Genomic DNA, 24,155 nt, shown 5'->3' on the forward strand with positions numbered 1-24,155 from the left:
GAAGGTGGTGTTTACATCCTCATTAATTCATCTATTATTTACTATTGCATGTGTTTCAGGTTTTAGAAATAAAAAAGTGTTATAAGAATTCACTGTATACAAACATTGATTCAAATGTTTTTACAGGCTTAGTCAAAGCCTGACTTCTTTACTAGATTAGTTCTAAATTAAAATAGCAAGAGTTTTTGAACTCCTCCTAAGGGAGTATTCCCAGGTAACATTATTCATTTACTTTTCCTTATAAAAGGTTTTCTCTGCTTATAATTTGTGGTTTATGTTTTCATACTTGCAGAGATAGGAAAATAGTCCACAAAAATCACTTCTGACACCAACTGCAAGTTTGGGGGTTCCCAAGACCTCCCTCTCTTCTGACACCAACTGCAAGAATGAATGTCTATAAGACCGCTCTTGGGCTTGGTAATTGGCTAGACTCACTCACAGAACTCACTAACAGTGATTATCCTCATAGTTACAGTTTATTGCAGCAAAAAATACATATGTATCAAAATCAGCCAAAGGAAGAGATGCATCGGGCAGAGAATAGGAGAATTCAAAACACTGAGCTTCCAGTTGTCCTCACCCAGTGTAAACTCCACCTGGAATGATGTGTAACAATACTCAGTAATGCCAGCTATGTGTGTTGTCACATGGTACTACTTAACACGGAGCTGGATGACTAGAGTTTTCAGTTGGGTTTCAGACACATAGAATGGTTGGCTAACTCAATCTCCAGCCCCTCTGGAGACAGAGCTGATACTGTGTAACCCAAAGCTTCTACCATAAATCACATTGCTAGATGATCTGGGATGGCCCAAGGCTCCTGGGTAAACTAAGACATTCCTATCAGACAGAACATTCTAAGGGCTCAGAGATTGTCTCCCAGGATCCAAGGACAAAGTCCATACCTTTCTTTGAGCAAGATTAAATTCTATATTATACAATACCAGATGAGCAGCTGCCTTTTGATGGCTGTAAATGGACAGTGAAGGATATTTTCAATATATTTTGGGTAGTAGTAGTGATCTATCATTTCAGGAAGGTTATAGGAGTGTAGATTTGTGTCCGTCAGGATGAGAAAGCCGCTGTTTGAACCTGTAGATAATTCTGAGACCACCGATAGGAAGCATTTATTCTTTGGCCAATATTAGGTTGGCTGCCATCAAGCATTAGCAGTGTACAACAAGCTTAGATTTTCTAAAATACAAAAAGATCCTTGCTGAGAGCATATTAGAGAAAACATTCTGTGGAAGGAGAAGTATATTTGCTTCAGGATTACAGAAAAAGCAGCATCAATTCTATATCCCACTTAAGTATATTTCCATTTTCTTGAGAAAACACATCCATTATTTAGTTGGGAATCAATTTTTGAGTGAAGCAGTGAAGAAAGACTTAGACAACAGTCTTTCTGAAAGCTTTAGGGGTAGAATTCTACAATAGAGACTTGATTGTTCTTCATTGTCCCCTCCAGTTCCATGTGGATTTTATGTCATCTCTCCTAAAGTTCCCTTTTATCTCCTCCGTTAGATGAAAAAATGTGTACCAGGCCACCTTCTGCACTCTTCCCCATCTTGGCTAATCTTTGCTCCATCCATCCATTTGCTCAGACCAAAACCTATATAGACAGCTGTATTAGTTATTATAGTTGTGTAACAAGCCACTGCAGATTTAGTAGCTTAAAACAACACCACTTTATTAGGTCACAGTTCTGTAGTTCAGAAACCTGGACATGGCCTATCTTGACTCTCTGCTCAGGGCCTCATAAGGCCAAAATCAGGGTGTTATCCTGCTGCTTTCTTACCCAGAGCTCAGGGTTTTCTTCCAAGTTCATCCAGATTGGTAGAATTTAATTGCTTGTGCTTATAGAATTGAATTTTCCATTTTCTTGCTGGATATGGGCTGAAGTTTACTCTGAGCTCTTTGAGGTATTTCTCAGATCCTAGCTGTGTGGATTTCTCAAAACTTGGCAGCTTCCTTTTCTGAGCAGGCAGGATGATCTTTCTCCAGCTGGCCAAGACAAACTTTTATATCCTACTACCTTTGTCACTTATGCAACCTAATCAAGGGAGTGACTAACCCTTCATGGTTACAGGTCCTATCCATGCCCACGGGGAGTGATTGAGCAGGAGTTGGGGATCTGGGGACATCTCAGAATTCTGCTTGCCACCATGTCTTTGTATTGTATTACATTCTTCTTATTGTTTCATAGAGACAGGGTTTTGCCAGGTTGTCCAGACTGGCCTTGAATTCCTGAATTCAAGTGACCCACTCACCTTGACCTCCCAAAATGCTTGTATTTTAGGTGTGTCACTGCAACCAGGCTACATTATATTATTTAATAAAATAATTGTGTATTTTTTGTCATATTAAAAAAGGCTTTAAATGAAAAAAATCTAGAAAGAAAAAAATAAACCAGAGACTTTAAACATCCAAATAAGTGGGGGAAAACAAAGAAGGTTTTCGAGTTTAATACATGCAAAATGTTAAGGAAACAGAAAAAAAGAAGCAAAGGAATTACATGGTTAAAAAATAAAACAAGATGGTAGAAATGAATCAGAATTTATCAATAATGCAATAAATCTCAATTGATTAAACATGCTGTCAATAAAGATTCTTTCGATGGATGAAAAAATATAATCCAACTACATGCAGTTTAGAGTGCCCCTTAAATATGGTGAAACACAAGATTTATCCACTAAATTATTTAACTGATACTGTTTTTGTTTCCAAAGGGTCTTCAGGGAGAAAATAAAAGTCTCTGTGCTCATGAAGCTCACATCGTAGCATGGGATGTTGATAATAAATAAAAAGCTACGTAATGTTGTAGAGAATGATCAATGCTACTAAGAATGGAGCAGGAAAAAAGGGTAGAGAGTAATTTGGTGGGTGGGAAGGCCTGGATCTTTTAGATGGGCTGTTCAGGTAGCAGAGATCTGTATAGTGTGATCTGAGAGACCAAAATATGATTTAAAAGATGCTCCTTTATCAACTAAGATGGACCCTAAGGTTAAGAAAACAAAAGTTACCTTAACCTTAGGGTCCATCTTAGTTGATACCTTTATCAAGGTCAAGGTTCAGAGATCGGCTACTACGACAAATTTCTAAATTCTTAAATCTACAAGAAAAAACACACACTCTTGCTAAATTCCCTAAAAACAGGAGCTATCAGGCTCTTCCTAACTCTGACTTACAACCCAGACCACTTCAAGTCTGAATGGACAGAGGACCAGCCTTACAAACATTCTTTGCTGATAAGCAACTGTAGACCTTAAGCCAGCTTCAGCCAGATATAGAGGTTGTGCACAAACTGTCTTTGTGTCCTGTAGTTCGCCTTTCTGAGACAGCCAGGTGGGAAGTCTCCCCAGCAGAACTTCCCATGGACCAGTGCACTGGGAAGAATGCACACAGGGTGGAATCTTAGGAAGTGTGCCCCTTTGCAGTGGGGAGCAGCCTGGCCCCTCTCTTCCTGGGTGGAACCTAGGATTTCACCTGGGGGGTGCAAGAAGCATGCTAGCAGGACTCTGGCCTTGGGGAGGGTCCCTGTTTCCCCTTTTTTCCTTTTTGGCCCAATAAATTTCATTTTTCTCACCCTTCAAACTGTCTGCGAGCCTAATCTCTGATGGCCATGTGACAAGAACCCGGCTCTTAGCTGAACTAAGGAAAAAGTTCTACAACATTTTGACATGAACAGCCAAATTCCATCTGATTTTAGTACTAAAACCCTGCCCAAAGTGAACATGAGTTGTATATTACATATATGTTTAGCCATTGCACATGTGCCTGGCTCCACTTGGACATATGTATGGCTTTTCTCCAAAACCTGCTGAATATGTATGACTCTACTGAGTAATATGTACCCTGTATGTATATGTACCCTGTATGTATGACTCTACAGAGTAACATGTACCCTGTGAGGCAGATAAAACCCAACCTGCCCCTTCCCTCCTTGAAGCAAGAACACCTTCATTCCACACCAGAGACTCTTCCTGGTTTGCAAAGTGATAATGACAATAAAGCTCTCCTTTCTGTTATTTAGCCCTCTTGGTGGTCTTTTGGACCAGAATGGATGGAGGGAATGAGCCACGTGGGTATCTGCATGCCGAATACATCCTGCTGCTACTCAAGCCTCCCAAGCACATCCCAACTCAGGGTGGTAAAAAAGCCACTAAAGCAGAGTGTGCAAGGGAGGAGAGGTGGGGAAAGGAAGTAGCGAGGGGCAGGTGATGTAGGACTTTATGCTAAGTGAAATAAGCTAACAATTATGCTAAGTGAAATAATCTAGACAAAAACAAACAAACAACAACAACAAAAAAACAGCATGTGGTCTGTCTTATATGGTGGAATTTAAAGAAGGTGAATTTGTAGATGGAGTTAGAAGGTGCTTGCCAGGCACTTGGTAGCAGGGTGGTTTAGAGGGAATTGGAGAGCTGTTGATCAAAGGGTTCAGGCTTTCAGTTATAAGAGGAACAAATTCTGGGGATCTAATGTGCTGTACGGGTGGTGATGGATGTGCTAATTAATTAGATTATAACTACTCACAATGTATATGTATATCAAATCCTTATGTTATACACCCTGAGCATATTCAGTCTTTGTCAATTAAATATTTTAAAATAAAGAAATAGGTGGGGAAAGATATTTATTGAACACTTATTTTGTACTTGGTACCTAGGTTTGCAAACACAGAATGAACAAAACAGATATGGGCCTTGCCACCTTGAACTTTTTGCTAAATCATGTTCCCCATGAAATATTTTTTACTGTCATGACACTGACCAAGGCTCTTTCCTTGTCGTGACTCTGATCAGGCTCCATTCATCCTTTGTGGTCTCAACCTTGGGCTCTGGTGTCTATTCTTGTAGGTTTCAGTTGCAGCAAGAATTCTGCTTAAAGTCAGTTTAGCCAGAACTCCAACTCTTGATACCTAGTCACACTCAGTCTTCAATTAAATTCCTCATCTCTCACCACCCCCCAGATAATATCTGATCATCTTAGCCTGCTCTCAGCAAGAATCTTGCCAAATTGGTTTAGTCAGAATCTTATCTGTGTTTCCTGTGACTAATTTTGCATTCACTGACCCCTGCCCTGCTCCTTGGCTATAAATCCCCACTTTTCCTTGTATTCTGAATTGAACCCAGTTCCATACTCAGGTCTCTTTTCCCCTGTTGCAATCATTCCTGAGTAAAATACATTTTTACGATTTAACTCCTGCCAGCTCTGGTATTCTTTGACATCACAAATACATAAACAGCAACAACAACTTGCTCTTCTTGAAAATAAGATCACTCAAACCCATCTAAGACCATGAAAACAGCTTATTTCCTTATATCCTTCCCTTCACCTTCTTTAAATGCTATGATCTTTCAAGAGTTACATTTAGAATCTTACATGGCTGGGGAAATTTTGATCTATCTTTTGGTGAATGAATCACTGACTATTTAACCGTATAATAGCTTCTGGCTGCATTGCTACCCAGTAGCGTAAGTTTGCCAAACAGCACTTTGCATGACAAACTACACTGTATCTGTCCATATCCCAGCTTTCCAAGTAATCTTTGGAAAGCATTTATTATATCACAAAGTTTCCAAATATTTATTTCAATTGCCTAAGGGAGGAAGGATTGGTTTGAAGGGCAGTGAAATTGGTTGTTTTTCCTACCCATTTTCCATGTGTTTCACTCCATTAGATCTGGGCTTGCAAAGTTTAGGAAGGGGTTTATCTGCCACAATTCAACTGCAAATAGAACATAGAAAATTCTCTTGTGAGTGTTTTGGAAAATGTATGGTGATCTTTTCAATGCGTCATCAGGCTGTGAAGAGAATGTGAAACTCCACAGCTTTCAGAGTTTTGCAGTCAGAAGAAAGCCTCTTTTCTTTCTATTACTGAGCATTTAAAACTCATGAGAAAAAATGGAAAAGCCCTAGACTGAAAGTGTGTTGAGAGAAGCCCCAAGGTAACAGTAAGAATGGCTGTCCTGATTTTGGGTCAAAACAGTGACAATTAACAAGACAGAGAACATATGTATGCTTGCGACTTTAATGCTTGGTCTCATTATCATATTAGATATATTGAATGATATTTGCAAATAGGCAGGGAAAATTGAAGCTTTGTGTGTGTGTGTGTGTGTGTGTGTGTGTGTGTGTGTGTGTGTGTGTATTTTATTACCGGTAGCTTTTATAGCATGAGATTTCTGTATGAAGAGTTCAATTTCTGTATAAAGAGGTAGGGTAACTCTGCCCCTTACCTCATTTGTCCTGGTGATATGCATGAAATAATGTCCAATTTGCTAATTAGATGAATAGGAATTAGTGATTAGATTAATTGTGTGTGTTCCACTCCTTCCTGGGCATCTTCCTCCTAGGAGGAAGTCTGCCCTTGGAGGGAAAATGTTCTCTCTGCTCCTTTCATCAGAGAATGTGACACTTCTTTCTGCCTGGCTCAGAAGTGGGCCTAATGCTGGTATTTATCGAACGTGTCTTCCTACCCAGCTGTATCTTTGTAAATGTTGATCTTTTAGTTTCTATCTTTAATCTTTTATTTTTATTTTTCAAATTGTTCAGAAGCTTATTTGGGAAGAAGGATGCTATTTATTGGGGCCAACGCAGAGACCTCAACTGTAACCCGAAGATCAATTCTTTGAATATAGAATACAGAAATGCAATCATTGCAGGAGAGAGTGCCAAGTTCAAGCCAATCAGTTAAAAGGCAAATCTCAATGTTTTGTCTCTCCAAACAATCTCTGCATAAAGACCTTGGAAACATTAACCAGTAAAAAAGCTGGTCAGGGCCAGGCATGGTGGCTCAGCCTGTAATCCCAGCACTTTGGGAGGCCAATGTGGGAGGATCGCTTGAGGCCAGAAGTTCAAGACTGGCCAAGGCAACATGGCAAGATCCTGTCTCTACAATAAGTTTAAAAAAAAAAATTAATAGGGCATGGTGGCATGCACCTGCCATCTCAGCTAGCCAGGAGGCTAAGATGAGAGCATTACTTGATCCCAGGAGGTTGAGGCTGCTGTGAGCTGTGATCATGCCATTGGACTCTAGCCTGAGTGACAGAGCAAGACCTGATCTCAATTAAAAAAATAAATAAAGAAAAGCTAATCAGCATTAAACCTACAGAAAGGAATCTTAGTAGAAGAAGCTGGTGGTCAACAATAGGGAATCCTGATTGTTTACTGAGACCCAAAACACTAATCAATCTCTTACTTGTGTACGAGTTGCTGTTACCTTGCCCAGCAGTGAGCAGTTCTGTATGGCAATTGCTCACTTAGCTCTCAACTTCCTGAACAGCAGTTGCAGTTATTCAGCCTTGCTCTTAGTGTTATTCTGCATGCTGAGTTTTAGACTAGCTATAACTGCTATAAGAGGTGGATGCTGAGACCTGCAGAGTGAAGTCCTCATGATATAGATGCATGTGTCTCAAAAACTGTTTTCTCCCAATGTGTAGTCTCCAGACAGATTATCTGCCTGGCTTGGCTCTGGGGTGAAAGAGGCTGGTGGTTTTCAATTAAATGCTTGTAAAATATTTTAGAAGAAACAGGGGCAGATTGTAAATTATAAAAATGACCACAGAAGTATTTCCAGCCCCATCTGCTCTTCTAGAACCTTGTCACTCCCCGTCAAAAGGTAGATTTTATCTGGGCAGGGCTCTACTGCCTTGAGGCAAAGATGTGGTTCTGAAAGTGATACTGGGACATAAAAGACCATAAGATACTTCTCTGCCTGTTTCTTGGGATGCAGTTCCCTGGAAACAGAGCCAGTGTGTGGTAAGGAAGCTGCGAAATAAGAAATATATATATATATATATATATATATATACTTTTAACTCCACATCTTATAATTACATATTGTATGTAATATATATATGGCCATGTGCGGTGGCTCACATATGCTTGTAACTGAGCAGCATGGCTTCAAACTGCATTTTAAAACTTTTGTTTTCTATCCTCCTTTCTTCCCAATCTCAAGATATAACTTTGAGACAATTGCATGTGTGTTACCTCTCATCTTGAAATTTAGCCTTGGAATGTGCTGTGAACGTCCATTCCTTTTCTTTTCCCATCCTATGCTCCCATGTCTTATGGACATTTATTTACCTATTTGTTTGTTAAACACACACCATACTCACTTATCTGGTCATATATTTCCTTAGAAGCTTCAGGGGCTGAATCCTGATATGGACCAGACATCTCCAGCCACAATGCCCTTTGACCAGATGAAACGATAATTTAAGACAAACCATCAGATTGGTCATGCCACCTGATACCTCCTAGCCTCCTACCTCTTCTGCATTTCAAACCTTCTCTTTAAAATCCACCCCCATGTTCTCTCTACAAATTAAAGAATAGAGATTTTTTTTAAAAAAAAATTACACCTTCTCCTCCCCTTGCTAGCATGGATAATAAAATCTCACTCTCTTTTTGTCACACTTCACTCTTGTTATTTATACTGGCTTCTTTTTACAAGCGACAAGCAACCACTCCTTTGCCAGTTACATGCCCATTACTAGGTTATGGAAAATGCTGTGATTAAAGGAGTGCCTTTTCCATGGGCACCCCATGTGTACTTCTGCAAAATACAACAATAGCTTGAGAAGCTGTAAGAGATTTGCCGTCTCAGCTACCCCTTATGGGTCTTATTGAGACCAAGGACATTAAAGTAATTAAAAAGAAATGGGAGAGACAAAGAAGAGAGTCAATGGACTTGTCCCAGCAGGGCAGAAATCTTTAGATGGTTATTGAGAAACTGGATGAATGTTGTAGACATTGATGGTATTGAAACACAAGTATTGATGGAGAATTATTGAAGGTTAGATAAACCAATGGGACTTTCTGTTTGTCTCCCAACATTGAAAGGCCCCAAACAAGTTTGCTCCTTTTACCTCAGTTTGAAGAAACTTTAAAAGCCAGAGATTACTCAGAACTGCTCGGGATAATGATTAAGCAGATTAATCAAGATTGATGAGGGGCCAGGGTCTCTTGGTCAGACCTCTGGCTAGCTGGGTTCTCAAGCACATGCGCACAGGTGTGGATAAAATGTTCAGTGAAAGGAAAAGAGATCTTTCTGGGACTCTTTGACATAGGGGGTCAATGGATTGTAATTCCAAAATCTGTTGGCGAAGACTTAACAGGAACTAAAATTAGACTGGGGGAGTATATGGAGCTTCAGTGGTTGGTGAGATTAAGATGGAGGTTCAGAGGACAACTGGGATTCTTGAAAAAGGTTTATGTAAGTTGGTTGTGTCACCTTTACCTGCATGTATTATTGGGATGGATATTATGCCTGACTGCGGATTGCTTCCCCTACCTAATATTGTTATCAAAAGTTATGTAAGTCTTCCCTCAGGCCAGCTTTCTTTGAATATGCTAAATGAGAACCATTAGAACTGCCTGAATCCACACAGGTAGTTAATTTAAAACAATATAGAGTACCTTAGGGGGAGGCAAAAGGAGATTCACTCTCTAATTAATGACATGCTAGAAGCTGGAGTTCTGATACAAAAGAATTCTCTCAACAACAGCCCTGCAGCCCTGCATGGCCCTTAAAAAAGGAGAATGGCAGCTGGGCGCGGTGGCTCACACCTATAATCCCAGCACTTTGGGAGGCCAAGGCGGGTGGATCACGAGGTTAAGAGATTGAGACCATCCTGGTCTCAAACAAGGTGAAACCCCGTCTCTACTAAAAATACAAAAATTAGCTGGGCGTGGTGGCGCATGCCTGTAGTCCCAGCTACTAGGGAGGCTGAAGCAGAAGAATTGCTTGAACCCAGGAGGCGGAGGTTGTGGTGAGCCCAGATCATCCATTGCACTCCAGCCTGGGTAACAAGAGGGAAACTCCATCTCAAAAAAACAAAACAAAACAAAACAAAACAAAACACGGAGAATGGCTCATGGAGAACAGCAGTAGACTATTGAGGCTTAAAGAAATAAATTTGTACCACCTATAGCCTCAGTAATTCCAGACATGATTTCAGTCATATAAAAAGACTGCTACTTAGTGATCGATCTTGCAGAAGTCCTTCTCTATCTCAGTCTCAGAACGTGCCAAACACTGTTTGCTCTTTTACGGGAAGGATCCCAGTTTACATATCCTATGCTACCATGGGGTCATTTGAACTCACTGGTTTACTGTCATAATTTGGTCAGAAAAGATTTGGACTTGATGCAGGTCTCAAGTGTAATAATACACTATGTTGAAGAGATAATATTGAAAACTAAAGAACCAGGTTAAGACTAAGTTGAATGCAGCGATGACTCACATGACCGTCCAAGGCTGGTTAGAAAATCCAGCAAAGATCCAAGGACTTACCCACATGGTAAAATTCTTAGGAATAACATAGGCAGGAGCCACCCAGTTCTATGAGTGACTAAAGATAAACTGCTCTTGTTAATCACCCCTAAGACCCAACAAGACACCCTAGCATTTGGTTGTTGTATTTGGAGTTTAGAGAATGCATCTTCCACATCTGGAAATATTGCTAGCTTCCATACATAAGGCTGCCTGAAAGAAAACCATGCTGAGTGGGGACCTGAATAAAAACAGACCGTGTCTGAATTACAAAAATCAATAGCTCTCTCAACACCTCTGGGCCCTTATGATCTCAATTTAGATAATTTTGGAAGTGTCTGCTCCCAGTGCTCATGCAGACTGCAGCTTATGGTAAAAGCCTGACCATCTGGGATTCCAGATGCTGCTTCCCCATACATATCATTTGACAGGCAATTACTAGCTTGCCATTGGACTTTAATTGAGATGACCTCAATGACTGAAGGACATAAAGTAATCATGAAACCTGAGATACCCATAATGTTTTGGGCGATGTCAGAGAAACACTCTAATAAGGAAGGCAGTGCCCAGAAGAGCTCTACGACAAAGTGGAAATGGTTCATACAGAAGCATGCTACTGGTGGAATGCAAGCAGGCACCTACTGTATCCATAAGTAGCTAGCCTCATGTCCCTTAGGACTGACTTGAGAACCACTGGAAGAACTGCCATGTAGAGAGTGCCCTATGTAGAGCTCTTGATGAGCTGACAAAGAACTGCTTGGTTTATGGATGGCGGTTCCAAGATGAATGGGCATAATGCTGTCTGGAGATCTGCTGCATTAACACCAGAAGATAGAAAGACCCTAGTTGAAGATATTAAGAACAAATAGGCTTAATGGGTTAAATTATATGTTGTTTTTCTAGCAGTGATTGAAGAGTTTGACAATGGCAAAAGCCCTTATGTTTGGGTTTTTATGAACTCATGGGCAATAGCCAATGTTCTGGCTATGTGGTCAGATAGATGGACAATGGGAAACTAGGCTATTGAAAGGATGGTTATATGGATGTGACTTATGGAAATTACTATGGGAAATTAAGGGGAGCATTAAAATAGGCCATGTTGCCTATCAGAAGAACCCCTTACAGGTTCAGAAGGTAATTAAAACCACTATATTGACTTATTGATGCTCTCCCTTGAGGTGGCTACCTGAGTCCATGAAATAAGTGAACATGGTGGGGGGGGGGGTGCTGCTCCCATGCCGAAATGATCTGGATGTAGACATATTTCTCTTACCCTCTCTGAGGCACAGAATGTCACCAAGAACTGTTTGGCCTGTCAACAAGAGAGACAGAGAGTGTGATGGCTACAGAGAAGATTCTCCACAGGGAAGGCCCCATACACAGCTGGTAAGTGGATTACATTAGACCAATGCCGGTAGCCCTTGGGAGCTACAAATGGGTCCCAGCAGGAATAGACACTTGCTCTGGACTGGTAGTAAATACAAACGCTGAAAATACTATTAAAACATTGGAGCAGACAATACTATCCCAATCGGGGTCATCAAACTACATTTCTCCAGTCCAAGGGATGCACTTTACAACCCATAGTGTCCAACAGTGAGCAAAGAAATACCACATCAAATGGACATATGTTGCATATCATCCTCAGGGCAATGGTTTAATAGAGAACTGGAATAGGCAATAAAACGGGAGAAGATAAAGGCATGAGGGACTTGCCTTCACGAGTGTGTGCTCACAGTCAGCATGGGGGGAGGTAAAGGAGGGTTCCCCCAGATAGGTTTCTCACTTTACTGGGGGATCTGGTGAAGATGGGGTGGGAATCTCCCTCCCGCCAGTGTGATTATATGATATTTCCCATATAATCTCACTTTTTTTGGGTACCATTAAGGAGCAGTGGAGCACTGCCTGATGCCAGAGGTCCTAGGACCAAGGTTGCGACTGTGGGTACTTCTAGCAAAGATGATATCTAGGCAAGAAAGTGTAACTAACTTTTAAACATTTATGCCAGAATTCCTAAGGGCCTGATAGCATGAATTCACATCTAGAAATAGTGCTGTGTTGCCTAGGGATTGGGCTAGCCCTGATATCCATGATAGGACAGTTCTGTACCCAGGTAACCTGACCCTATGTGGATGGGAATGGACTGAAGGGAAAACACTGGTTAGACTAGCATTGCTGTCAGCAACCTGGACCAGCACAGTGGCTGAACCTAATGGCCCTCTCAAAGATGGAAAACTTGGGGTCAAAATAAATGACAAATGGTGAGAAGGAGTAATAGTAGCTGTGGGTAAAGAAATACAGTGCATATGTGAGATATGCAACAAGGGAAATCCAACATTGTATTAATACCTCAGGAGAGGCTCAGATCAGGATATTATTTCTTAGCACAATTACCAACAGATGCCTGGAAGGGTGACGCTGTATGTTTGCTGAGACCACCCCTGCTTTTGGAACCTGACAAGGTTGAAAGACAGCCTGCAAACCTGAATAGCGTAGTTCTGGGAGCCATTCTGGTCATATGGGATGATGATGAATTAGACTGTTAATGACTAAATGGAACTCTAGCAATGTACCAGTAGTGTTTTTTTACTTCTATTTTTCAGGCTACACAACTACAAAGGATATCCTTTGGGGAGGAATTTCTGAGGACTGCTTTCCACTGAGACTTCAGTCTATGTGGTGTATTACTTCTGACAGACTGATCACTGTGGTAACTATAAACACTGATGGTCAAATGCTTAGAAAGGTCCCTGGTTATAATGGGAAACATATGATGGTAGCAAGCCCAACATAGCATGCATTTAGGCTATGCATAAATACATATTGCTCTTGCTTTTAGGGATAGAAAGCTATTAAGCAGAATAGGGAAAAACAGTGGGTCTCTGGTGGGATTAAGGCATTTAGCATCACACTGTAGATGCAAGTTCCCTGGGAATGGCCTCACCTGAAACAAGAAAGGCTGTGGGAGGCGTTATGACACACTCAAATTAAATTATATCTACCTGTGAACACCAATCATCTAACTCTAGTGTGGGGACCCAATATTTTTTGCAAAAGACTTATCCTAACTGCATTTGGGCAATTAGTACACAATATCAATAACATGCATGGTAGATTAAACAACACTGGCTCATAAGACAGAAAAGGGCCTCAGGAGAGATAGGTGCAGGTCTAGGTATCCTGGGACAAGCTGAGTTTACTCTTAATGAGGAGCAGCATACGGATGAAAAAGATTTATTAACTAGAAGAGACAGAATAGAGGGAGTTCTCTTCTAGGAGAAAGGCAAATGATGGGAGTCAGGGTGAAAATATAACAAGGCTTTAACAAAGTGGATCAGGCCAACTCAATAAATAATGCTGGAGACCGTTAACATTCAGCCCAGGGGAGAGAGCTTGTACCCTGACCTAGCAAGGCCTCTTGACTATTTAATACAGTTGGAAGCTGAAGTGGCCATGGGACAGTGACCTGCTATTTTGGCTGCTGAGGCCCAAGAGACCCACCCATGGGAGTCTTATGGCTTTCTAAACTTATGGAAGTTCTCTGAGGGCACTTGTAATTTTACACTGATAGACTATGACTCTCTCACCCACAGAATAGGCCAAAATGAAATATATCCTACAGTACAGTTGGTAGATATTGGAATCATTCTAAATGCCACCTGCATCCTCCCTGCAGGAAGGAGGTGGGCCTTGCTATATAATAATACACAATGGAAACCAGCCTCTGTACAAGTTGTGAAATGAGATGGGGTGATTCTTTTTGTCTTCAATTAACTAGAAACCCAAAAATCATGAAGCCATGGCCAATCGTGATAATGCCTTTCCTTAATAATATCTGACAAATGACTAAGAGTAGGTTCCATTGGGAAGACAAGACAAATTCCTCTGTAATTCCCTCTGATTTGTTCTTTTATGAAACTGAGTTGTTTCATGATCATACTGTCATATGGTGCCATATTGGTCTAGTAAGTAAGATTAAATTAGCTAGTATAAATAAATCTTATGATACTGCTGATATTGGTGATCGAGTATATTGGGAAATTGAGTTAAAGTCTCTCCAGGATGTAATACCTAAGGAAAATGACTGACTTGAAGAGAAACTGGATCTAGCTAACCATTAGCTGATTTCTGTGCTAAATAGTTCTGCAAAGCTTATCACAAGATACAAATAGCAATAGAATGCACAAATTAGTACAAGAATATAAAAATGTTTGTAATGGTTTTATAGGATAAATTAGCTTTTTGTTTAAGTCTATCCCTATTTCACCCTGGGGGGTTCAGAGAGCCTCTGAGTAGTAAATGCACCTGTGTGCTGACCGAGGGAGGCACACCTTTATTCCATGGGGACAGAAACGCCCATGCTCAGGACCCTGCTAGACCTTCTCCTGTGTATCTCTCCGTTTGGCTGATCATTTATATCCTTTAAAATGAGCTTCGTATAAGCCTTTGTAATAAATTGATAATAGTAAGTAAACCATTTTCCTGGGCTCTGTGAGCTATTTTAGCAAATTGTTTAACTCAAGGAGGGGATTATGGGAACCTCTGATCTGTAGTTAAGCTAGACAAAAGTTGTGGGGAGCCTGAGCACCTACCACTTGTGACTGCATCTGAAGGAGGAGGCAGTGTGGTGGGGCTATGTCCTCAACCTGTGCAGATACTAATTCCAGTTAGTGTCAGAATTGAATTGAATTGTAGGTCATCTAGCTGGTATAGGAGAATTGTTCAGTGTGGACGAAAAAACCCATATCTGACTACAGTAGTGTTGAGTGCAGTGGATCACCAAGTTATTCCTCCTGTCTAGCTGAAATTTTGTACCTTTTAATCAATATCTCCCCTTTCCCTATTCACCCCCCTCCCCTAGACTCTGGTAACCACCATTTTACTCTCTAATCCTATGGGTTCAACTTTTTCAGATTTCACATATAAATGAGATCAGACGGTATTTATCTTTCTGTGCCTGGCTTATTTCACTTGGCATACTGTTATCCAGGTTCATCGCGGTGTCACCGGTGATACCAATTTCTGATTTCTGGCCTCCAGAACAGTGAGAGCATAAATCTCTGCTGTTTTAAATCACTAAGTTGGTGGTAATGTCACAACAGCCACCAGAAACTAACACAATCGCTGAAACTTTCACCAGAGAAAAAGTTTTTCCTCAAACACAGTTGTTCTAACAAGACTTCATTTCTCGTTAGAACATGTATAGAGAAAAACAGTGTTTTCCATGTTTTACATGAGAAGCGAAGCATGTACTGAGAATGTTGTCAGTATAGAAGGAAAGCAGTTTGTGTTTCTCTATTTACAAACCCAGGTCACGCGGAGAGATCACGTGCAGGTATTCCAGCAGACAACCCCAGCCGGGGTCTCAGCTGATAGAATCAACCTCTAACTGTAAGTGAGTAAGCCTTCAAATGCTTCCAGGCCTTTGAACCCCAGCCAATACAAAGTGGAACAGAGATGAGCTAAACCTACCAAGCCTGCTGAAATTGCAGATTATGAGAAAACTAAATATAGCCATATTTTAAACCACTGCATTATGAGGTAATTATTATGCAGCCACACTAACAGGAATGGAACCCATTTTACTCAGTGACGGCTTCTGCCACTTTGCTGAAGCCTTAATAATGAATTACATGGCAAGAAGTAGATTTGCATCTATGAACAGATAAAGAGGAAAGAAATGAAGTCTTGTTAGAACAACTGTGTTTGAGGAAAAACTTTTTCTCTGGTGAAAGTTTCAGCGATTGTGTTAGTTTCTGGTGGCTGTTGTAACATTACCACCAACTTAGTGATTTAAAACAGCAGAGATTTATGCTCTCACTGTTCTGGAGGCCAGAAATCAGAAATTGGTATCACCGGTGACACCGTGATAAACCTGGATAACAGTATGCCAAGTGAAATAAGCCAGGCACAGAAAGATAAATACCGTCTGATCTCATTTATACGTGAAATCTGAAAAAGTTGAACCCATAGAATTAGAGAGTAAAATGGTGGTTACCAGAGTCTAGGGGAGGGGGGTGAATAGGGAAAGGGAAATATTGATTAAAAGGTGCAAAATTTCAGCTAGACAGGAGGAATAAACTTAGTGATTCACTGCACAGAATGGTGACTATAATAAATAATAATGCATTGTGTATTTTAAAATTGCCAAAAGAGTAGGTTCTAAATGTTTCTTTACTGCAAAAAGGATAACTATAGTAATTAGCTTGATTTGATTATTACACAATACAAACATTATTCAAAACATCACAGTGTAACTCATATAATATATACAATTATTTGTCAATTCAAAATAAAATGAAATAAAATAAAAAAATAAATCAGTATGACTAGGATGAAAACAAGGTACTGGCAGGGCTGTGCTTTTGCTGGAAATTCCAGAAGAGAATCCATTCTTTGCCTTTTCCAACTCCTGTCTGTGGATGCCAGAATTCCTTGGCTCCCATCTATAAAGCACTCTAATCTTTAAGTGCAGCATCTTCAAACCTCTGTTTCCTCCTCTTCATATCATCTTTTTTTTCTGTGTGTCAAATCTTCTTCTGCCACTCTCTTATACGTGTATAGATGACTGCATTTAGGGCCTGCTGGATAATCCAGGATAATCACTCTGTATGAAGATCCTTAATTTAATCATGTCTTCAAAGACCCTGTTTCTCCGTAAGGTGGAATGCACAGGTGCCTGAGATTAAGACCTAAATAACTTTTGAAAGCCATTTTTCCAGCTGAACATTGCAAATATTTTTCACTTAGTATTATTCACCTTTCTAACTTTTATTGTTAAAATGTCAAACATTCCTGCACACATATGTCATTAAGAATATATTTTAGGAAATATTATGAACACTATTAAGAATAATAACATAACCCAGATTTATTAATATTTTAAGATTTTGACATATTTGCTTCAGAATTTTTCTTAAATTAGTAACACTTTATAGAGAGAGCTGGAGCTCTATGTGTACCTCTGTCTTCCTCCTCAGAGGTAGCCATTGTCCTAACTTTGTCATTTATAATTCCTATACATGTTTATAGTCTATTTCTACATAGAAGAGGAGGGATTACTCTAGATATCAAACCTAAACAGAGATATCATAAGGAAAGAAAACCAAAGATCAATATGTTATAAATAGGAACACAAAAGTCCTCAACAAAATACTAGCAAATGAATTCTAGCAACATATACACCATGGCTAAGGAGGATTTATTCCAGGAATGCAAGATTGGTTTGGCATCTGAAAATTGATTAGTATAATATATTGTATCAATAGAATTAAAAGGAAAAATTATATGATCTTTTCAATAGATGCACTAAAAGCATTTGTCATAATCTAATACTTTCCAATAATTTATACAGCATTTGTCATAATCTAATACTTTCCAGTAATTTATACAGCAACAACAACTTGTTAACCTAGGAATAAAAGAGAACTTCCTCAATTTGATAAAGAGCATTTATAAAAATCCCACAGCTAACATTGTACTTAATGGTGAAAGACTAGATTATTTCTCTTAAGATCAGAAACAAGGCTCTTGGGTTGCTTCTATTTGACATTGTACTGGTGGTTCTAGTAGGGGGAATTAGGCAAGAAAAAGAAATAAAATGCTCCAAGATGGAAAGGGAAGAAATAAAACTATCTCTACTTGCAGATGACATGATGTTATGTATAGAAAAATCTTAACGAATCCACTAAAACCTATTAAAGTGAGTTCAGTAAGCTTGTAGGATACAAGATAAAAATAAAAACATCAATTGTATTTTTATATGCCTGCAATAAATAAGCTGAAAATAAAATTCAGGAAACAATTTTATTTGCAGTAGCACCAAAAATAAAATACTTGAAGCAAGTTTAACAAAAATAGTCTGAAACATATTATCTGAAAACTATAAAACATAGTTGAAAGAAATTAAAGAGGATCTAAAGAAATGGAAAAATTTTCCATGTTCATGATTCAGAGGGCTTAACATGGTTAAGAATGTACTACTCTGCAAACTGACCTACAGATTCATTAATATCCCTATAATAATCCCAGCTGAATTTACCAGAGGAATTTAACAGGCAACAATCTTTTCAGTTCTGCAGTCCCTGTGAGTGATTCCCAGGCAAGCAGGATCTAGAGTGGACTTCCAGCAGTCCTGCAGCAGAGGGTCCTGTTAGAAGGAAAACTAAGAAACAGAAAGAAATAACTTCATCATCAACAAAAAGGACATCCACTCAGAGACCCCATCTGAAAGTCACCAACTACAAAGACCACAGGTAGATAAAGCCACTAAGATGGGAAGGAACCAGTGCAAAAAGGATGAAAACACCAAAAACCAGAAAGCCTCTCCTCCTACAAAGGATCACAACTCCTCACCAGCTATGGATCAAAGATGGATGGAGAATGAATCAGATCAATTGACAGAAACAGGTTTCAGAAGGTGGATAATGACAAACTTCTCAGAGCTAAAAGAATGTGTTCTAACCCAATGCAAAGAAACTAAGAACCTACAAAAAAGGTTAGATGAGATGCTAACTAGAACAAACAGGTTAAAGAAGAATATAAACGACTTGATGGAGCCAAAAAAAACTGCACGAGACCTTCTCGAAGCATACACAAGTTTCAACAGCCGAATCGACCAAGCAGAAGAAAGGATATCAGAGATCGAAGATCAAGTCAATGAAATAAAATGACAAGGCAAGAATAGAGAAAAAAGAGTGAAAAGAAATGAACAAAGCCTCCAAGAAATATGGGCTTGTGTGAAAAGACCTAATCTATGTTTGATAGGTGTACCTGAATGTGACAGAGATAATGAATCCAAGCTGGAAAACACTCTTCAGGATATTATCCAGGAGAACTTCACCAACCTAGCAAGCCAAGCCACCATTCAAGTCCAGGAAATATGGAGAACACCACAAAGATATTCCTCAAGAAGAGCAACCCCAAGGCACATAATTGTCAGATTCACCAGGGTTGAAATGAAGGAAAAAATGCTAAGGGTAGCCAGAGAGAAAGGTCGGGTTACCCACAAAGGGAAGTCCATCAGACTCACAGCGGATCTCTCAGCAGAAACCCTACAAGCCAGAAGAGAGTGGGGGCCGATATTCAACATCCTTAAAGAAAAGAACTTTCAACCTAGAATTTCATATCCAGCCAAACTAAACTTCATAAGCAAAAGAGAAAGAAAATCCTTTATGGATAAGCAATTGCTGAGAGATTTTGTCAACACCAGGCCTGCCTAACAAGAGCTCCTGAAGGAAGCACTGAACATGGAAAGGAACAACAAGTACCAGCCACTCCAAAAATGTACAAAATGGTAAAGACCATTGACACAATGAAAAAATGTGTCAACTCATGGCCAAAACATCCAGCTAGCATCAAAATGGCAGGACCAAATTCACACATAACAAAATTACCCTTAAATGTAAATGGGCTAAATGTCCCAACCAAGACACAGACTGGCAAATTGGATAAAAAGTGAAGACTCATTGGTGTGCTGTATTCAGGAAACCCATCTCACATGTAAGGACACACATAGGCTAAAAATAAAGGGATGGAGGAAGATTTATCAAGCAAATAGAGAGAAAAAAAAAAGCAGGAGTTGCAATCCTAGTCTCTGATAAAATGGACTTTAAACCAACAAAGATCAAAAGAGACAAAGAAGGGCATTACATAATGGTAAAATGATCAATGCACCAAGAAGAGCTAATGATTCTAAATATATACACACCCAATACAGGAGCACCCAGGTACATAAGCAAGTTCTTAACACCTACAAAGAGACTTAGACTCACACACAATAATAGTGGGAGACTTTAATGCTCCACTGTCAATATTAGACAGATCAATGAGACGGAAAATTAACAAGTATATCCAGGACTTGAATTCAGATCTGGACCAAGTGGACTTAATAGACATCTACAGAAATCTCCACCCCAAATCCACAGAATATACATTATTCTCAGCACTGCATGGTACCTCCTCTAAAATTGACCCCATGATTGGAAGTAAATCACTCCTCAGCAAATTCAAAAGAACTGAAATCATAACAGTCTCTCAGACCACAGGGCAATCAAATTATATCTCAGGATTAAGAAACCAACTCAAAACTGTGGAACTTCATAGAAACTGAACAATTGGCTCCTGAATGTTAACTAAATAAACAATGAAATGAGCAGAAATAAAGATGTTCTTTGAAACCAACAAGAATGAAGACACAACACACCAGAATCTCTGGGACACATTAAAGCAGTGTCTAGAGGGAAATTTATAGCAATAAATGTCCACATGAGAAGCAAGAAAAGATCTAAAATTGACACCGTATCATCAAAATTGAAAGAGCTAGAGGAGCAAGATTAAAAAAAAAACTCAAAAGCTAGCAGAAGACAAATAACTAAGACCAGAGCAGAACTGAAGGAGATAGAGACACAAAAAACCCTTCAAAAAATCCAAGAACTCACGTATTATCAGTGTGAACATTTTGGAGCATTTGTTATTCTTGAAAATGGTTTAGATAGTAAACTTTTGAATACAATGAGCCCATGTCCCATTATGTGTTTTAAATGGGAAAATAATGTGTTCTCAGCCTATATGAAAGTCCCAAATCATTTCTCAAATATTACTACAATATCCTTAAGCATCTATAGAAAAATTGATTGGAATTTCTGCAAACTTAAAGACATTTTAAACACTATTTAGTTAACAAATTTGATAAAATCATAAGGGAGTATATTTGTATGTTTTATGAAGCAATTTTGCATAACATTAGAAATGAAAATTGTCTTCTACATTGCAAAGAACATGTATTGTGTAAATCAAATTATTAAATATCATTAGATTGCATAAGAAATGCAAATAATATTTAGCAAATGAAATAAGTCAAAGCAATTTTTAAACAAAATATTTAATTTTCAACTGAATAGCTGCCTGAATGTGGTGAGTAAAGAAAAATGGGGGACATAGTCTGTTGCTGTTTGGGGGTGAAGTATTGGTTGGTGGTGGCTTAAGAGATATGTGAATGAACTGGAGATGGGATGAGTAAAACAATGAATATATGATGTTTGTTCAGATTTAAAGTCAAGAAATGAGGTGTTTAGTCTTCTATTGTTGCACTCAAGACACCAGATGTTGGCGTCTATTTTCCATAATTCGTTAAAGAGAAATGCACAACTTCACTCTTAGATTTGCAGTATCTTCCTTTTTTTTTTTCCCAATTATTTATTTTATTGCATTTTAGGTTTTGGGGTACTTGTGAAGTATCTTTATTCCAGAGAATTCTCTTTTCTTCATGGAGACCCACACAATTTCTATTTTGTTCATTCTATGAAATTAGGGTAAGCCAGTTGATTCAGCATGACTTAGTTTACTTCTTATACAAGTAGCATTAAGGAAAATGAATGCCTAGCTTTTCATTTTATGTAGGGCAGATGCTGGCTAGTTAAGCTTTCCTGTAAATAATAGCTTATCCATAAACTCCAGCATATTCTATTTAGAACTACAGAGTGAAAAACTATTAAATACAGTTAAAAATCTTAATGGACATTAACTCCAGGGAGGTTCTTAATTTTTAGCCAGATCAAAATTTTAGCTATATGTTAGTGATTTGGTGGAATTACATGCAGATATTGAGAACTTGCATTGATTTATAAAATGCTTGGGCTGCATGTAGTGGCTCAGGCCTGTAATCTAGCACTTTGGTAGTCTGAGGCAGGTGGATAACTTGAGCCTAGGAGTTTAAGACCAGCCTGGACAACATGGCAAAACCCCATCTCTACTAAAATTACAAAAATTAGCCGGGTGTGGTGGCGTGCACCTGTAATTCCAGCTACCTGGGAGGCTGAGGCACAAGAATCGCTTGAACCTAGAAAGTGGAGGTTGCAGTGAGCTAAGATCATGCCACTGCATTCCAGCCTGGACAACAGAGCAAGACTCTGTCTCAAGAAGAAAATGCTTAATATGCTTTGCAAAAATGGACATTCCATAAGATAGTTCTGATTTGCTGAACACAACCCTTTTAGCACAAAACATAAAGACTTGGGTGCATTATACCAGGTTTGTTTTTCAAGCAAGATTTATAGTAAAGAGTTACAAAATAAATGGATCTATATCTAGGTTGTGTGGTAATGGTCTGATTCCTGCTTACTCTTGGATTGGGGGCCTGTTGAATTCTGAAGTGTTGGTGGGGAAATGGCATTGAGGCCATGCGGAAGGAACAGGTGCAGTAAAAGTTTTAATAGGATAGACTCCATTCCTCTTTCTATAAAAACATACCCCCAGGAAAAGGGATCAAGGTCCATTAACCTAATCACCATTTCCACACTGTGAGAAGAAAATAAGCTGTTATTTTTTATTTTTTGCCACAGTGATTAGTTTAAGCTCTCACACTCTGGGTTTCTGAGATCTAATGCCTGTTTCCATGGGAACGGTAGTGGCAGGCAGCTGCTAAGTTGTCAGACACATCTAATAACCTGGGGAAGCTCCTGCCTGAAAGCAGGCCCAGTTCCTCTAGCATCCTGGGTCATTTAGCCACAAGTGGCTCTGCAGCCTGTAGAGACATCTTGGGATATAGGGAGTCAAAATACTTGCTATATTGAAATTATATATATAATTTTATTTATTTTTATTCATTTAATGGAGAAAGCATTGAGTAAAAAGTGATTTGAGGCCAGGCTCATCATGCCTGTCATGCCAGCACTTGGGGAAGCCAAGGAGGGTTGATCTCTTGAGGTCAGGAGTTCGAGACAAGCCAGGCCCACATGGTAAAACCTTGTCTCTACAAAAAATACAAAAATTAGTCAGGCATGGTGGTGTGCACCTGAAGTCCCTGCTGTTTGGGAGGCTGAGGCTTGAGAATCACTTGAACCTGGGCAGAGGCAGAGGTTGCTGTGAGCTGAGATCATGCACTCCAGCCTGGGGAACAGAGAGAGACTCTATCTTAAAAAACAAAACAAAACAAAACAAAACAACCAAAAACAAAGTTATAAAAAGAAGTGATTTGAAAAAGAGGAAAGGACTTTAGGAAGGACACAGAGCATAAACAAATCTCCTGCCCTTATAACACTTAAGATTTATTTGGATGCCCAAGTCTCCTATACTGCATACTCAAAATGCAGGATCCTAAGATTTATAGGAAATATTACAACCAAATGCGCTTTCTTCATTCCTGACTTGAGCTTCTGCACTGACTCCTTGCCTCTTTTTCTATTCTGTGAGCTGGGATGTACAAACTAAAAAGAAATGTAAATATCCTGGCTGCTAATTCCGTATGTCTTAAGTGTAGAAAGTGGTTAGGTATTTATTTGACTTGTCTCCTCTGGTCCTTACCCTGGCCACTCTTGTTGCTAAGAAGGAACAATGTCTAGGAACGAAGTCTCCTGCAAAGAGCCCATCAAACACATTTCTACCCTAAGTAGCCCTCTCAAAACTCATCAAAAGCCCCACTAAGACGTTTTGCTGCACTGAACCTTTTCATATTATGGTTTCTTCATTTAGAATCCCCTTTCACATGTCCATTCATTCATTCAACAAATATTGAGGGTCTGTTATGTGCCAGGCCTGGTGCTAAGAATTTGGTATAGACTTAATCTCCTTTCAAGAAGCTTAGAGTTAAGTCAGGTGCTGTGGTTCACGCTTGTAATCCCAGCACTTTGGGAGGCCAAGGTGGGTGGATCACTTGAGCCCAGGAGTTCAAGATCAGCCTGGGCATCATCATGAGACACTGTCTCTATAAAAAATAAAACAATTAGCTGGATGTGGTGGCACATGCCTGTAATTTGGGATGTTGAAGAGGATTACTTGAGCCTGGGGAGGCAGAGGTTGCAATGAGTCAAGATTGCACCATTGCACTCCAGCCTGGAGTAGAGCCAGACCCTTTAGCCAAAAAAAAAAAAAAA

The sequence above is a fragment of the Cebus imitator genome, unplaced genomic scaffold (assembly GCF_001604975.1).
Source record: "Cebus imitator isolate Cc_AM_T3 unplaced genomic scaffold, Cebus_imitator-1.0 Scaffold5, whole genome shotgun sequence".
Lineage (NCBI taxonomy): Eukaryota > Metazoa > Chordata > Mammalia > Primates > Cebidae > Cebus > Cebus imitator.